Source organism: Anopheles arabiensis, chromosome 2 (assembly GCF_016920715.1).
Source record: "Anopheles arabiensis isolate DONGOLA chromosome 2, AaraD3, whole genome shotgun sequence".
NCBI classification, from domain to species: domain Eukaryota; kingdom Metazoa; phylum Arthropoda; class Insecta; order Diptera; family Culicidae; genus Anopheles; species Anopheles arabiensis.
Genome location: NC_053517.1, coordinates 49,671,335 through 49,689,603, shown reverse-complemented (window position 1 = coordinate 49,689,603; position 18,269 = coordinate 49,671,335). Strand labels below are relative to the sequence as shown.

The 18,269-nt window shown below is 42.7% G+C and overlaps 1 pseudogene; it reads right to left on the bottom strand.

Annotated features, from left to right (window-relative positions):
* Positions 1-10,205: 10,205 nt before the first annotated feature.
* Positions 10,206-16,710, bottom strand: LOC120898612 (annotated as a pseudogene).
* Between the last annotated feature and the right edge of the window lie 1,559 nt (positions 16,711-18,269).

Sequence of the window (18,269 nt, the reverse complement as noted above, 5' to 3'; positions counted from 1 at the left end):
ATTGGGTTATTTAAGAAAAAGAGTGATCAAAATTGGAGGTTGGGTGTTTGTTTTCGAGATGACTGATAAATGAACTGCCTTCGACTCATTTCGTTTGGCGAATATCCCAGGGATGGGGGAAATAAAAGTTTAAGTAGCAAAAGTAAAAAGTCAGCTTTATTGGGGGTGAATTGAATGACTTTTATCAAAACATTAATTCTGAGTGCCGGAAAACCATTGAAAACTTTCTTCAATAAAATTCAAACATTGCAAACGATGTAGCGTCGATAAGGAAATGCGTCCGTTAATAAAACCAGTCAAACGACTGTCTGTCAATCATTTCCATTTATTTGGTGCAATAAACCCATGTCGTCCAAGAGATACAGCAGCATTTTCAGAAGCAACCAAATGGATATTAAAAACAAAGAAGATTGCCGTTATTTGGACATCATGTGACCCCCACTCCCAGTTAACGACAGTCGTCGGCCTTGAACTCTTACTTCCGTGATGTTGTGAACTATCCAATGCGTACGATGCACGTATAAAACAAAACGACCATTTCCCTCGTTCATTGAGTTCTCCACACGCGCACACAACTGGTTCCCTCTAGGATCTGGAGCGGAGGGGGAGAGAAAAGGCTTTTCTTTCACATCCACATTCCCGACAAACTACTGTTGTCACTGATTGCCTGCAAAAATGGTTAATGGGTGAACGGGTGCCCCTTGCCTTAATGTATGGTGTATGTCGAGAGTCATTCACTATCTTGCTAAATCAATAATGGTATTAATAAAAAAGCAACAGCAAAGAATAGGCCGATGAAAACAAGAGACATTTAAATTGTCAAGAATCTGTCGTGGCGCCATTCGTTTCTTGTGACACTGGGGAACTGGGGCTGGCCCGCAGATGTAAAGGTGTTAAAGGGTAAGCAAACCAAACGGGGAAGTAGGATTCTTCATTTACGACTCTGCGCAGCGGTTAAGCCCTCTTTGGCTCTTGATCCGGGAAATACACACAATACGCGTTCAACCATGAAGAGGTGCATCTTGCTTGTAACTGCATCGCACTTGGCTTGAATGCAAACATCGATGACACTATCGAGAGATCTGTCCACAAACGGTGGGGAATAAATTAAACAAGCTCGTACTTCGAGGGTTGTCTCCAAGAAACTTGGTTGAGAAAAGAGAAAACGGTGCAAGGAGTGACAATGCCGCAAGGAGCGACGATAGTCTATAGCAGGTCGGAAGTGAAAACAAATCAGTATCAATTAAATACGGCCGCGGGCCGATAAACCACAATTTGCACAATTAGCATAAACAATATTGATTTTCAATTATTCAACCATACCTCCATCTACATCTGTGCTCTTATCATTTTCTGCTGGTATGGAAAAAACTATCTGCTTGCGTTAAACTAGGACTTTAGGTCAATGGGCTATTCTTCATTTAAAGTGCATTTATTTTTATATTCAACGTAAAGTTGTTCGTTGTATCAACAAACACTGAGGTTGTTTGTCGATCATCTTCAATCTGCCTAGGTAAAGAAGATTTTTTATCCCTCGCTGCGATTCAGTGTTTCCATTCCAGGGGTCTCCAAATTACGGCCCGCGAGCCGCATGCCCTCTAAAGCCTACAATTTTTACCTGATATGACTTTGCAAAGCATTAAAAACATAGTGTCTATTTTATTAAAATGTTTTTAAATAATAATACTAATAATAATAATAATAATAATAATAATAATAATAATAATATTAAAATACCATTAGTTATTTGAAGACAAAACTCGAGATGAGATTTTTTAGTTTTTGATTTATTCGTACTTTCTTATGAAAAGGAAATTTAAAGTTCAACCATCAGCTAAAGGTAACGTCATAATGATCCAACAACGCTGTTTGCGAAGCAATGAGGCCCGCCAACTGAAAAGTTTGGAGACCCCTGTTCCATTCCATTCGTGCAGTCACAGGTGTACTAGTACCTACAGAGATAGATATTTTGCTTACTGCGTGAAACACATGATGCTTGATGGTAATTAATTTTCCACTTTTTGCATTAATATTCAACGCCTTGTTAATTCGTTTGATTAGACCCCATTAGAGCCTGAAAGAATAAATTGAGTGAATAGTGTTTTACGAAGCCGTCGCACGAGGCCTTCTACCGAACGGGTAAAGCCGGGGTAAGATTTGTTTGTCAGCTTAAAATATGATTATTATAATAATTCTGCCAGCTATCAGGAAGTTTGTAGTTAATCTTATGCTTTATTTTACCATGACTTGACCCCTGGGTAGGGTTCCACTCCCCTCTTCAACAAAGGGAGGAGCAGGTAAAAGGAACAGAGCGCAATCATGCATTCTTGCGGGATGCATGTTACTAACCTATCCCTCCTGTCACGACCACCGACCGATATACAGACGAGCACTGAGCTGGGAGACTGAAACCGTGATAAATTGAAAATATTAAATGCTTGCTTAGCTTAGCGCTTAGTGGGTAACATCCATCGTCAGGCAAAAGAAATTATTGCTTTCATTTTCAAAGTAAAGAGAATTCTATGGTCAAGCACTGCTTGGAAGGATTACAAAACCCCATTAGAGCAATGTTCACTTTTTAGTTCGAAGGAGAGATACTTTGGATTGTTGTGAAAGATGATTCGCTTACTTTTGATGCACGTATTACATCAGTTGTATTCGGTAACTGCATACTGCTACAAGTCCTTCGTGTCCTATGTCTTCCTACCCAATTGCAACAAGCCATCGGTTTTCTGTCGCACACGCTTGTTCGTTATTTCTCGTATCCAGTTAGGAACAAACAAACGCATTTAAAAAGATCGGTACTAACGTTGAAATAGAATTAGTTCTCTTGATGTGCTGTTTTTAGTTTTTTCAGTAATTCAGTGCTTTTGAGACGATGTCAAAAAATAATATTTTTCCATGAAAGTCAAATGAAAGCCTAAATCTATGCGATGCTTCAAACAGTATCATTTTGTAATATTTCAACACTTTTATTACCTGTTGCAAAAGTCGTCAAAAACTATTGTAGTGAAAGTCAATGAAAAGTTTTTTTCGATAGCGATTTGTTGCCAAATCAAGCAGATCCTCATGAAAAGGAAATTGGAATATTTGTAAAAGAATATAAATAAGTCAATTGAACCTTGCATTAAGCTCGTTGAGTTCTTAATTAAAATTTTGACCAAATCTAGTCCAGCATGTTGCAACGGTACAGCTCCAAATGCTTCCTTTAAGCCCTTAAATCATCATGCATGTTCCCGGTTTACAAAAATGGAAATAGAAATGACATATGTAATTACCGTGGTATTTATATGTTATGTGCAGTCAGCAAAATTTTCGAAACACCTATCAAGTGGTTTCAAAAATATAATTTCCAACAAACAGCACGGCTTTCTACCCAACCGCTCAATTGAAACTAACCTTCTCTCTTTATTGAGCACCTGCTATCCTTCAATGGACAACGGAAAACAGGTAGACGTAATAATCTACACCGACTTCAGTGCTGCCTATGACTCTTTCACTAAATGCTAATTTCAAAACGTTCAAGCTACCGAGTAAATGGGGCGCTAGTTTATTGGCTCTCGTGTTATTTAAGTGATAGGCTTATTGCAGTGAATATTTCCTCCTCTCTATCTGCACCATTCACCAACACGTCCGAGGTTCCACAAGGCAGTATTCCCGGCCCTATTATTTTTAACATTTTCATAAATGATGTTATTTACGTTATACCATATTGCGAAAAATTGTTTCATGCAGATGATATGAAAATGTTCCTACCGGTATCAGATCAAACCGATTGTTTAACTCTTCAAAACTGTTTAACTTGATTTAACTTATGGTGTAATTCCAATTGTATGCGTTTCAACATATCGAAATGCTTTGTTATATCCTACACTAGGAAAAGATCTCCCATTATTTGCGATTATAAAATTGATGATAGATCAGTGCCGCGTAATAATGTGATCCACGATTTAGGTGTTTAGATTTAGATAGCAGACTAACGTTACAGAACCACTATAATAGTAATAGTACCACTATAAAGTAAGCAATACTTCAAAGATCCATTCAGTATAAAAGCTCTGTATTGTGCAATTGTCCGTCCTACCTTAGAATTTGCTAGAATTATTTGGACTCTGACACAGCAATATTTAATAGATAGGCTAGAATCGGTTCAACGCAAGTTTACTCCTTCATTGTTTTATCGTCCCCCGTGGTCTCGTAATTCTGTTTGTCCCTCTTACTGTACAAGGTGCCTGTTATTTTGACTAGAACCTATGCAACATAGAAGAAAGACGGCACATTGCTTATTTATACACAAACTTGTTAGCGGATCTTTAGACACCCCGTCAATTCTTAGTAAATTGAACTTTCAGGCCCCCAGTAGAATTTTAAGAACCAGGACATTATTCAACATAGAATTCAGATCGACTTATTTTGGATCTAACGATCCTTTATTAAAAATGATAACTCGCTAGGAAACAATGTCGGCTTGAAATTAAACTAAAACAATTTACAGACCTTTTTACATAGCTTAATATGACCCATCCACAGTTTATGTTATTTATTTGGTTAATTGACAGTTAAACTAGTTATGTCTTTCGATGCGTTTTTGTTAGCACTGTTCTATAGCTTAATTATTGAAATAAGTATGTTATGTAAGCTTACGCCAGCTGGATAACTTTTGGAATAAATAATAATAATAATAACAATAATAATCATAAATAGCTAAATACTTCCCAGACAAAATCTTAGTTTCTCGAGAACACCTTTGTTGGTAAGTAATCAAAAATTGCTGTGTGCTTGAATGTTTGACCAGATGAATTATTAACCAGATGAATAATCATTATTAACGTATCGGACAAATCATATCAATTAAGCCAAATTTTGAGCAAAAATCAATACAATACATGAGAAACAATATTGTTCAACTTTGTTGTTGATTTATACTGATATTTAACACAGCATTGAGCACATATGCGCTTTTAACCTTTAAAACTCTCGTTTCATCCAGTTTGATAACGCATAGAATGTTGCTTGTAGCTTTAATGCTTTACAATCTTCTCCAGTCTACAGTCCACTCACAGGAATAATTCCATTTGCCTCATATTGAAACAGATCTTTTGTCCATCCTGGTTCATTTACATTTCTACGCTTGCTGGTTATAAAATAATTTCTCCAGCACATTAATGTCAGCGCCATTCAAATGTAAAAAATGCCCTACTATGATGTCGATGTGCATGCGAGTCATTTCATTTATCTCTCAGTTCAATTACATACCAACAACAATATGAGCCGACCACCCGGAGCGTTCGATTGTGTCGTGTTTGAAAGCTCGTCGTTGAAATTGTCCTCAATGAGCAGTAAGTAACGATGTGTGAATATGCTGGATGATATGTATTTATGCGTTTCTTGCTCTCCTTTAAGTCTTTTCAGTTTGTACTAGAGTTTTTTCGTAGTTCATAGCAAAACTACAAATGAAACATGTACTATCTTAATCATGTACATGTACTATCGTAACTGTCATAATGATCCCTTGCTAAATTGCCTCAGGCAGTTTAATACTGATTCCAACCACTTCGACTTTACATGTTCTTTGCCATCCTTTCGTTCCCGTCTTCAAGCCTCCTCTCCTTCCACTTTAACCATTTCCCAAATAGCACATTTTTTGTTAAGAATTAGTCTTCACTACTTAGAGCTAGGCAGTGTTAGTTTCTAAGCTTTATATTTAATATTTGTCAAACCTTAAAGGTTTTGTATTTGAAATAAATAAATAAATGCAAGTATAGTACATGTATGAGTATACTCATGCAAGTATTTATATTGCATCGATCAACTTCAAACATGATCATTCTACAACGGCTGATGTGCTTCATGGTGTTATGTTGCGACCACCCATAAATGATATTTGATACATCGAAGTGTCGGACCATTGCGTACTCTAATAACATTCCATTGGAACAATTCAATTTGAATGCATCATTAAGCACATTTTCTTTCCTTCGATTGTTTCACCACCGTTTGAACAAAACTCGAACAATGTTGTCTTGGTATTGAAATGTGTGTCTGTTCTCTATCATTCTTGAGGCTGGTGGGGGGAGTTAGAGATGATAGTTGGGAGGGAGTTGGAGCTGAAAATCATACCTTACTCATATGTTGGTACAGTTGTTTGGATTCCTCTTTCGCTATTTCTTCCCATGACTCCCTAAGCTCGATAATGGCACGGGCATCCGACAACATGACAGTGATGGCCAATTTATGCTAATGATCATATTTTCAAGATTGTGCATTGTTTTCTTCATACTCTATTGAATCTACGATGATTTGAGCGTTGAGGTTCATTACAAAGATGGATACCTTATTACTTATTGAATTGTACTAGTATATCATGCGCAGTGATTTCTCTAGTTTCAATTGCGCAAACATAGCCACCATATTTAGAAAAAAAATTTTGCTTAACAGCGAAATTATTCGAAGATACCTAACTAGGACTAGAGGGCAAGAGCAGCGAGAATGAGAGATGCAATTTATTTTCTTCGAATTATTGGTTTATTTTAATTTACGCTAACGGCATTCCATTAGCGCTCATTTAGATAAAAACAATCATTAATTGTCGGGCGGTCGGGTGCAAAAATGTTTGTCTATAAACTAACAGGAAAGTACGATCGTATTAAGCGGCATCAAAATGCACTTTTTATCTTTCAGACTGTTTTTTTTTTCGAATGCATCATCGTCGCAAAAGATGAAAGAAGCGATTAATTAAACACGGACTGCAAAGCAGATTAAAATGATCGTTCTGCGTGCACTCTGGTCGTAAGGACGATTATTCATCCCTACATATTTGTGGTTTTAACCATTCCTTTTATGGGTTTGGTTGATTGCGTTTGGTTTGCACTGGCCGGACCTTCAGCTGGACAGACGCATAAAGATGAGGGGTTGATTCGGCACAATTTTGCTTTATTTTAAACATCATTCTTAGTGACTGATAGACCGTGATGGTATTTTAATTGGGTAATATTGTTATGAGTTCTTTTCCGTTAAAATTTCTTACTTGTGTTCATCCTATTTAAGTCTAGCAAAAAAAAAATCAAAATCTTCACCCCGCTCATACGTACGGTTTGCTTTCATATTCGCTTTGTAAGGCTTAAGAGCGAACTTTTTGATGCTGACCTCTGTCAGAGTTAAAGGACCACACCAAAGATGCTTTTTTACTGGTTCTGGGAAGATTAGAATACCTAATCTGACCATTGCTATGTGAGGGGAAGCAGAATGTGAAGTTAACATACGTCATACACTTGCACAACATTGGATAGTGTTGGATTGTATAAAAGCCAACTAACCGACCAGACCATTTTACCGTTCCACTTTATCGTGGTTCCTGGTCCTTCCGTCTACTCCAGCATTGGACTGTGTAGAAATGTTAATCTTCACACTGTTTTGTGTTTCCTGTACCATTGCTTGATCTCAACGGCTGGCTTATGAAATATATTTGCTGTCATTCGAAAAACGATACCGTCATCCAAGTGTCGGACCTCCTAAATGTATAGGTGGAATGTTTTAGGCAAAACGTGCAAGGCCAAAAATCGTCTAATTTGATGACCTACATCAGAATTACCAAAAATTTGCCGGTAGATCGTTTCGCTTCGAAAACATTTTTTTCACATGTTTATTCTTGTTTTGAGCGCATCCTTATGCTTACCAAGCAAAAAGAAACGTGAAGAAAGATGCATATACTGCTGCAGCATACTGTACGCTGTACAGTATAGACTTGCAATCAAAAACATGATTTGAAATTCTTCTTCTTCTTCTTCTTCTTCTTTGGCTCAACAACCGTTGTCGGTCAAGGCTTGCCTGTACCACTTGTGGGGTTGGCTTTCAGTGTCTTATGTATTACCCCCCATAGCAGGATGGTCAGTCCTACGTATGGCGGCACGGGGATTGAACCCATGACTTTCATGTTGTTAAATCGTACGAGATGTCGACTGTACCATGAGTCTGGCTAATTTGAAATTAGTTTTTAAAAAATAATGTTTTTAGGCAAAAACTAATTGCTCTTCTTTACATATGTTTTTACAGAAGCTGCAGTGAGAGAATCGACCTTGCGAGTAGCTATAGTCAATGATGACAGCGGGAGCAGTAGGATAGTACCATCAGTATCTGATGGCCACATTAGTACCAATAGTATTATTAGCAATAATATAGATAATGGCGATGTGATGCAGGCGCATGAAGTAAATAACGATACGGAATTTGCGTACATTACCAAAATAGCGCGGCCCTTGCATCAAGATGATCTGTTATACGAATCCAAAACAGGTAAGCAAGCATAATCTTGTAGGATTTTATAAGCAAAATACAAACACTTTAAAGCATTTCATTTACTTTTGCATTTAGTTTTACTTCGTCTATCACATTTGGTCTTGCTGACATATAAATGTTTACTATATCTTTGTGAATAATTACCTCTAGCTCATGATGTCGCCCGTGATGCCACTGGTGCTTTTCGAAGTAGATCGTCAAAAATCTGGGATCCTCATCCAGAGTACGAGCTGAACGTATTTGGGATCAGAATGCATATTAAATTATCGCATGACGGAGAATTTATTCATAAGGATATGAAGGTAAGAAGAATGAAGTACGTGTGACATCATAAGTGAGGATGAGATGTTCAAATTACAAATAAAATCTGGCTTTTATTGTTTATCTCGACTTGAAAATGAATTATCATAACATGATTGCATCCCCTAACACATTTTAAACATAGACATACTAAAAAAATCTCTATTGCCATTTGACAGGTGACTCATTTTTTTCCAAACGAAACTTTACGCAAGCCCGAGGATCACGAAGAAAGTAGGTGGCTTCAAGGTTGCTATTACAAGGGCAGTGTTGTAGGTGATGCACAATCAAACGTTCGAGTGTCGTTATGTGAAGGAATGGTAAGTCAATATTACTGTATAAAGCAAAATAATTTTCATATTTTCTTGATTATACCACTTTCAGATATTTAGCTACATTATCTAATGTAAATTATATTTGTATACCCATTACGATAGACATTCTTTTTTATAAAGAACTTGGTCCATACGAAATTTTAAACCATAAGGGGAATATGCCAAGAAGGAAGAATACAATTGCATAGCTGTTGCCTTTTATTTCTTTATTTGTATATGTGCATTTACTGTTGCATCGATGTGTACTATCCTTTCAATACATTTGTTTTATCCTTTATCCTTTAAAAACATTATCTTGCCCAAAAACCTAAACCTAACCTAAATCTTGCCTAAAAACAACTTGCCTAATTGTGGCAGACAACTCTATGCTATTCCAGGAACCGCAGTAACCTTGAGCAAGCCATATATTAAAATGCAGTTTTATTTTTATACTATGAAATTGATGCCAACAATATGCTAATAATAGCAAATCATTTGCGCTTTTGCACCATCCACATTATTGCAATTTACGAAACATAATTAGTATTGCCATAATACGAAACATAATTAGTATTGCCATATTCATATTCGCCTAACAAATCTTATGTTGCGAGTTTTTCGACTTATAGTACTAAGGAAAACACATTTACTATAACCCTAAAAGGAGTAAATATGATATCGGGAAATATTTTCATTTAGCCATGTACTCTTTAACTTTCTTCAAGAGGCGAAGGAGGCCAATTGGCTCAAGATCTCTATAAAAATAAAGAAAAAAAAACTTTCAGAAACCAATGTTTCTATTGAGGAATCGGGACTTCATTTCGTACGAAATTGTGCAAAAAGTAAAACTGTCAATTATTTAAATATAAAACCTAATATCTTCCCCCAATATTATAACATTGATTTGTACAAAACAATCAAACAAGACCGAGAAAATGTAGAAGTTTATGTCACAGCCCTTATCAAAGCTAGTTTGAAACACCATAAACCTAATTAAATTAAATATTATCGTCAAATAAATTTTGTGCTTCCCAGTTGTATATAATAGAATTACCTATATTTGGAACAACAAATCACCAATAGTTTCATGTGACAATCCAATTTATTCAGAAAAACTAATATTGAGCCATTATCATTCCATACCTCTGTAATATTCACCAATTATTCTGTATAGGATTACAACTACATGATGCCAAAATGTGTTGGCACATCCCGTTAAGACGAGTATATTTGCTCATCCGAGTTCACCAACTGGTTGCTGATAGATAGTTTAGTTTTAATAAGTTCTTTAGACCATAGGTTTTCATAAAATGCTCTTTTTATTATAAATACACCTCCATTTTTTTATACATTTTCATAATGCTTGATTTCGATTCTTTCACAAACGGTTCATTTGGCTCGGAGTTTCAGTTTGATTTGTGGTTTTTAGTAGACGTGCACACATTTCTTGGGCAAGAAAAACTTGACGGTCTTGGTGACCGACTTGTTGCTCATGTCCGGGTTGACTCCCTTGCGGATCTGCTGCTTGTACAGCTGAGCCACGGAATCGGTAGCGTCACGGCAGTGGACATCGACGTACTTGGGAGCCTTTTCGGTAGCCTTGCATTGCGAAGCGCAAGTTGGGAGCGGACGGCTAGTGAAGCAAATCTTGTCACCCTGCTCGACGTACTGAGCCTGGTATTTCACGGGGCACTCCTTTTCGGTGTATTGCTGCTTCTCAAAGAAGTGCTCACGGTTCGGCTTGCGCTCTTCCGACGAGGACGAGTTGGAATCATCAGATTCATCCGACGACGACGAAGACTCGGACGAGTATGAGTCCGAAAGATCAAAGTCCTTGTAGTAGTAGTTGTAACGCTGACGTCCGGCTTCCTGCTCGCTGATGACGTTGCCGAAGTAGTACTGGGGCTTGACGCAGTGCTGCTGAGCCTTCTGGTGGTACTCGGTGAAGTAGGCCTGAGCCGGCCCACTGCAGTTCATGCCGGTGAGCGCGTACGAAGCGGCAAAGTATTCAGGCTTGCGCATGACGCACTGGTCGGGGGTGATGAAGTCGTCCTCTCCTTCGCCATTGTTGGTACCGCAAAGACCGACGAAGTTGTTGAAGTACGACTGGTCGGCGAAGAAACGGGCACGGTATCCGTCGAACACGATCTTGATGTCGTCATCGCGGAAGCTGATCTCCAGCTCGTTGCCAGGCAGGGCATAGACGCGGATCAGCGGCTGATCGCCACCATCATCATTGGTGTACATTTCGACGGCGTACTTCTCGTGGATCTGCTGGGGCTTGCCATTGATGTAGACCATCGGGAGCTCGTGTCCGTGGGGGATGATATCGATGTTGTAGTCGTTCTGCTTGTACTGGCCAAGGATAGCCTTCAAGAAGAGCTGGTTGTCCTCGCCGTGACGGGCCAGGATGGTGATCTGCTCATCCTCTCCGAAGCCGTTCTTCCAGTTGTATTCGTAGTCCGAGTTCATGAAGTGCGAGTCCTGGGCGTAGAAATAGTAGTCAGGCTTGACGGTGTGCAGCACAACATGCCAGCAGTTGCCAAGCTCATAGTCGTAGGTCTTTCCATCGAAGGTGTTGACGAATTTGTTCGACACAGCGCAAGATGCTGTAGAGGAAAGAAAACAATTATTGGTATCTTTGGAGCGTGTAATAATGATGATGTTCCGCCAGTATACTTACGATGGTAGTTTCCGCGGTAAGCGTAGTTGAACATGCGCTCGTAGTAGTCAAAGTCGGGGTGGACGGAGAAGAAGTAACGGGCGTATTCGCTTTCGATCGGGTAGTTCTGGATAGCGAAGCTACGGTCAGATCCGTAGAAGGAAGCGTTGTAGTAATCAAAGTACGGAGCCAGCTGGAAGTCGATCTGGAACTGGTTGTGCTTGCCCTGGAAGAAGTAGTCCTCGTTCCAGTACGGGAAGGTGAAGTAACGAGCGTAGTCGAAGAACTGGTAGGTCAGGTTCTTAGCATAGTTCGAGACATCCTTGTACTCAAAGTTGAACGAGTACTGATCGAAGTATCCGGCCTGGCGAGTGGCGTTTTGACATGCGGGCAGTTGGAAGTATCCCTGGTCCATCTGCTGTTTGCAGCTCTGGCCAGCCTCGGAGATACGCAGGAAGTGGCGGTAGGGCTCCGACTGGATCAGCTTACCCTTCATCGAGACGTGCGATCCTCCCTGGCACTTCTCACCGTATGCCAGCTCCCAGTTCATGCTTCCGACCTTGTCAAAGTTGAGAACATTGAGGAAGTTGAGCTTGGGCATGTTCGGGTACTGGTTGGTGGCCGAGAAGCACATCTGGAACTGCTTGCCAGAGAACGGAATGAACTCGAAGAAGGCACTGGACGACACGTACGGGCTGAAGGACAGGAACATCAACAGACGCTCCTTCTCGTCGACTGGGCTGTCGGCATAGGCGGTGGTAAACACGAACTCAGCCTTCTGCTGCTTGCCCTCGAACACGATTCCAAAATCGTAGACATTGACGTCGCTGTTGCGAATACCGGCACCGGCGTTGCGCATGAACTGCTCCTGTCGGCGCTGGCTTCCGGCGTAGTAGACGAAGGGCTGGGCATAGTTGTACTCGTTGTAGAATCCAGAGTATCCGTGGCGACTCTTCGGGTGTTTCACGTCGGCGGTCTGGAAGTCCTGGTCGTAGTCGGCCTGCTTGTGCTGCAGCACAAACTTGACATTCTTCACGCTGGTGCGCTGAGCATCGTAGTACAGGTTAAACTGATGGTAGTGGTAGGTCTCCGAGGCGAACGGATAGACCAGCGCAGACCAGTAGTCGTGCTGCTCAATGTGCTTCATCAGGTAGGCGTAGTCGATGAAGTCCTTGTCGTACTTGGCCTGGAAGCGCAGAGCAACGCCGGTCAGCGACTGACCGAACGACTGCTCGAACGACTTGGTGGTTTGGGCGCGATCGTGCAGAATGTGCACGCTCGGCTGCTCGGCCATCGGGCGCAGATCGGCGATGTCCTTGTATCCGGTGTACGGCCACGAGCTCATGTGGAAGAGTAGCACGTCCTTCTTGGGCTCCAGTGGCTGCACGTTCACTTCAAAGTCGTTGTTCTCAAAGTCGAAGCCAAAGTCGAAGCTGAATGGCAGGTATCCCTGGAACTTCTTTCTGGTAACCGGCGACATAACGCTGGTGGTCGAAGGGCGTAATGAAGCCAACCTTGGCATCAACCAGGCGAGAGTAGGCCATGTTCACATCAGCGGATCCGTTGAACCAACGGGGCATATGGATAAAGTCGTCGTTCTCCTTCTCGGGGTATCCAGTGGGGGTCTTGAAAATGCTCGGGTAGGTGGTGGCAGAGGCCTCGAACTCGAACTTCATCAGAGTCGGGGTCTTCAGGCTGTAGTGGAATGGCAGACCGGTGGCTAGCGGGAAGGCCATGGTGACAACGTTCTGCTGATAGAACTTGGTCATGTTGTAGGCGAAACCATCCTCGAAGTCCTCGAAGTACTTCTTCACAAGGCTCGGGAACTGCTCAATGGTCTGGTTGTTGAAGGCGAAAAAGCGCTCTCCGTTGAAGATCTGGAACATGAACTGACCCTCCAGCTCCTCAGCCTCCTCGGGATCGATGTTCAGCAGCTTGGCGATGCGGGTGGTGGACCACTTCTGGAACTCCTCCTGGTTCTTGTTTCCGAACTGCTCGTAGTAATCGTTCTGGTACTTGTGGTTCTTGTTGTACTGGCTGAAGTAGTCCTTGAACAGGTGCGGATACTGCTTGTAGTACTTGTAGTAATAGTCGCTAGACTTGTACTCCTGGTGCTTGTTGTAGCTGTCGTACTGCTTGTCGAGCAAATCGAAGAACGTCTCCATGCTCGAGATCAGGTAGTAGAAGGTCGAGAAACGCTTCAGGCCACCCATGTTCTTGCGCAGGTGGAAGAAGAAGCCGCTCGGGACGTAGTGGTCGTCAGCAGCGATCTGGGAGAAGTACATGCGGTACGAGAGCTCAAGCTCCTTGAAGGCAAAATCACGCAGGAAAGTGCCAGAGTACTGCAGGCTAAAGTCACGGGGGTTTAGGTGCTTGACAGCGGCCTGGGCGTTCTGGGAGAACTCGTAATCATCATCAAACTCATCAGCCTCGGAAGCGCTCTCCAGAGCGGTCTTGACGGCAGCGCGGACGTACGTGCTCGGGTCGTAGTGGGTCTGCTCAGCCATACGCTGGAGCATGTATACCGGGGGCTTCGTGCGGATCAGCAGGTACACTGCGGCACAACGGACCTCATGGGCATCTCCGGTGTTCTGGTACACCTTGAACAGCACAGAGCGAGCCAGACGCGGGTAGTTCTCGACCAGACGGTCCAGAGCGACAATGAAAGCCAGACGCTGGAAGTGGGTCACTGGGATCTTGCCTTCCAGGTACGGTTCGAAAACGTTCAGGATCTCGGGGTGTCCCAAATGTCCAAGACAGCGGATGTACACCTGCACCTTCACGCTGTCACCAGCCTTGACGGCTTCACGCAGCTGGTGCGCGAACCACGGCACAACCTTGTGAGCCACGATCTTGTAGTCGGCATCAGCCAAACGGCCGAAGCTATACACCGGGTAGTAGTTGTAGGCCGAACGGTTGTTGACCTGGGCACGGTTCAGGAAGTCACAGTAGGAAATGAGAGCGGTGGTGTTCAGGTACTCCTGATGCTGGACAGCGTTAGACGTCACCAGCAGGAAGTACTCGTGCATCACCGTTTCGGTCGGGTAGCGGATGGTCTTGGGCAGAGTAGCGATGACGCTGGCAGCTTCATCACCACGCAGTTTCTTCTCTTCGATCAACTCCTTGATCACCTTGAAGGCAGGCGGGGTACCGGCCTGGGCCAAAGCGTCGCGGAAAGTGTTCCAGGCGTCAACCTTTTTGGCGAACGACTCGCTGTGGTTGCTGCCCTCTTCGCGTTCCTTCTGCGAAACAAACAGCTTCTGGCAAACGTCGTAGATGTCCTGGTAGTGCATGGTGCGCAGAACACGAGCCAAAATGGTGAACTTGTTCAGCGTGTTCGACTTGGGGACCTGGGAGATTTCCTGCAGCTCGTCGGCGATCTCGTAGGCCAGCTTGTAGGCGTAGCGAGAGGCATCGACGTTGTGGGCGTACTGCACGCTGTATCCCTTGTATCCAGTGAAGTAGGGAAGGAAGGGAGTCTGAGGGGCATCCTTCATGCTTTCCGGGATCGGCTGGTAGAACTCCTCGCTGCTCAGCGAGTCGGAGTCGGACTCGGAAGAGCTGTAGAAGTCGTGCTCATCCGACTCCGAAGAGCTGGACGAAGAGCTGCTGGACGAAGAATCATCGGAGCTAGACGAGTCGGACGAGGTGTCGTTTTGCTTACGCAGACGGTACTGGTCGCGCTTGTACGCTTCGTAGTACTGCTTCTCCTTGAAGGCATTCAGATCACGACGGTTGCGGTTTCCACGACGCTCGACTTCCTTAGCCTGCTTCTTGTACTGCTCAGCCGGGCTGATTTTGAAGTTTTCCGCTTCCTCCTCCGAGCTAGAGCTGGACGAGTCCGAAGAGCTGGACGAGTCAGAGTCGGAATCCGAAGACGACGACGACGACGACGACGAAGAGTCATCGGTCTCGTTGGCCGGACGAACGAAGTTGTTCTTATCATGAGCCATGTTGTAGCTGTACACCAGGTCGACGAAGACCTGACGATCGTCAGCTGGGCCTTCGGGGTACTTATCGTAGGGCGTGATTTCATTGAGCGTCATGTTGACCTGAGCGTAGACCATAGCCTTCTGGCTGTTGACCAGCGACGGGCTGACCACAACCTTGTTGACGGTGGACACCGACTGGATGGTATAGTTGTACCAGTTGCCGGTCAGATACATCTGGGTCACTTCCGACTTGGTCATGATGTTACCCATCTGGTTGGTGTTTGGCTTGAAGTCGCTGAACCCGCTGAAGCCAAAGTGGAAGCCCATGCGCTGCTCGCAATGGTCAAAGTTGCGGGACTTGACAACATGGAACACATGCTGGTCCTCCTCGAGCCACTGGGGCTGAGGAACCCATTCCTTGTGGGACTGGAAGTGGAATTCCGGGACTGGGTTGACGTCGTAAAGGGTTTCACATTCGCCGGTCACCGATGGCTCCATGGTCTTGTACACACCGGTGAGGGTGTTGTTCTCCGGGAACTGGTTGAACTCCGACTTGATCACGTACGCTCCCTGAGTGTCCAGCTGCAGCTGGCTGACCCAGCCCTTGAGCATGTTGACCTCGTGGTTGGGGACCGTCTTCTCAACATAGAAGCCCTTGACGGCTCCCTTGTTGTAGTAGATTCCGAAGGGCTTCGAGCTGAATGGCATCGGCTGCCATTTCAGGTTGAAGCGCGACAGTTCAGTGCGGTATCCACGGGGCAGATACTCGTTGAACGCCGCGTACGTCGGACGGTCAATGTAGGCAACGACGTAGTTGTGATCCTTGGGACGGATCACCAAATAGCCGTGCGTCACAATGCCGGTCCAGTAGTCCTCGAGGTCCGGCAGAGCGGTCATGGTTTTCGTCGTCACGTTGTACACGTACTCCTTGTTCGGTTCCCAGGCACCGAACTCGAAGCCCGTCTTGTTGAACGGGCGAGAGGAGGGAACTCATACTCGTACGAGTACTGGTACGCCGTACACAACCCCACTGTAAAGCACAAAGCAGCACACTAACCGATTAGTTATATTGCACGGCAGATGAAATCCTTCGAATGGAATAGCCAACGATTGAATGAATAACACTTACCAAGAGTGAGGAGGAGTAACTTCGCAATCATGGTTCGGTTGTTCGCAGTTGCCCGGATGCTTTGAATGCACTCCAAAGCTCAAATGTGCCTTCTGGTGGTCGCAGGATCATCTTTTATACCTCAAATTTGCTGATCTCACGGTCCTGCTATCATCAAATCTTTTCAGCTGCTTCGAATAGTGTAATGACCGCCGTGTTGAACGATGAAATAATTTTTACTGCCCACATGTTTACAGTTCGATTCTTATCAGTGCAGCACAACGTCTTTGCAAAAATTGGCAAAAGGTGAGATTGTGTGGAAACTTCCAAGAGTGTGTTTTTTAATGAAATCGGTCAGTGGCTGCCTTAATCAATGGTTCCATTTTTGCCACCTGTCTTAGTTTGATTAACCCACAATTGATAGTAATCCTTTCTTTCATACTTTTGAATTGTGTAGTCTTCGAAATATTTGTTATTGAAAATAATCAGTAGTTACCATAATCAATGAAATGGAACTTGGAACTTGCTTTTGTCTATTTCATTGATCCTGGAAGTTGGCTGGGACGTGGAATTGTTTTCAGTCAATGATTGTGTTTTTATGTGCTTTACAATACATTGATGAATGAAGCAAATTTTAAAGCGAGTATTTTTATAATCAGCCTCTTCTTTGTCCAATGTATAGATCGCGTTAGTTTATCAGTGTTTGATTAGTATTTTGTTTACTAATAAGAGTTTTGCCTAAGAGTTTTACGAAGTGAATTACCAACATAATAGAGATTTGCGATCTATTACGAAACGTCTAAAATATCGTTTCTACCTTCTAACTAACAGATCATTTAATTAAACTAAAATAATGTGTTTTAAAGGTCTCAGCTAGTTTTGAGTATTTAAAACTATGATGTTTATGATTGACTGGTTTGATTGAATGATAAAATCATTTCCCGAAATGGATTCTTCTTCTGTTTGGCTCAACAACAATTGTCGGTCAAGGCTTGTCTGTACCACTTGTGGGGTTGGCTTTCAGTGTCTTATGTATTACCCCCCATAACAGGATAGGACTGACTCTACGTATGGCGGCACGGTCCATCTGGGGCTTGAACCCATGACGAGAATGTAGTTAAGTCGTACGGGCTGACGACTGTATCACGAGACCGGCTCCCAAAATGAATCAGAGAATACTTATTTCGAAATCCAAATCGGTCTTGGAACATATCAATTAGCAAACCATAATAATAATAAGTATTTAACAACACGAGATGGTCCGTTGATGTATTGAAAGGACGCGCTGGCTCCTACAGTGTCGGACCTAACCTTAGTCAACTGTAAATCTTTGTTTACGGCTTATAGAAGCCATACCATGAGTCCGGGTACTACAAAACAGTTTAATGTTTGATTTTAGAATTTTACTTCATAGAAAAACGACTACAAATTTCTATATCAAATTATTTCATAGGTTGGTTAAACTAAACCATCAATAAATTACATGTTGTAGGTGAGTCTCACGTTGTTATTTCATTTATATCCAGTAGAATATAGTAGATGCAGTAGCACCTTTTTCTCAGAAATTATCATTAAGACTAGCGATCGACGAAGTGCGGCCCGCGAAAAGATTTGCCAGCATTTGAACGTTGGGAAGAAACTATTAGTTTACAACTTAC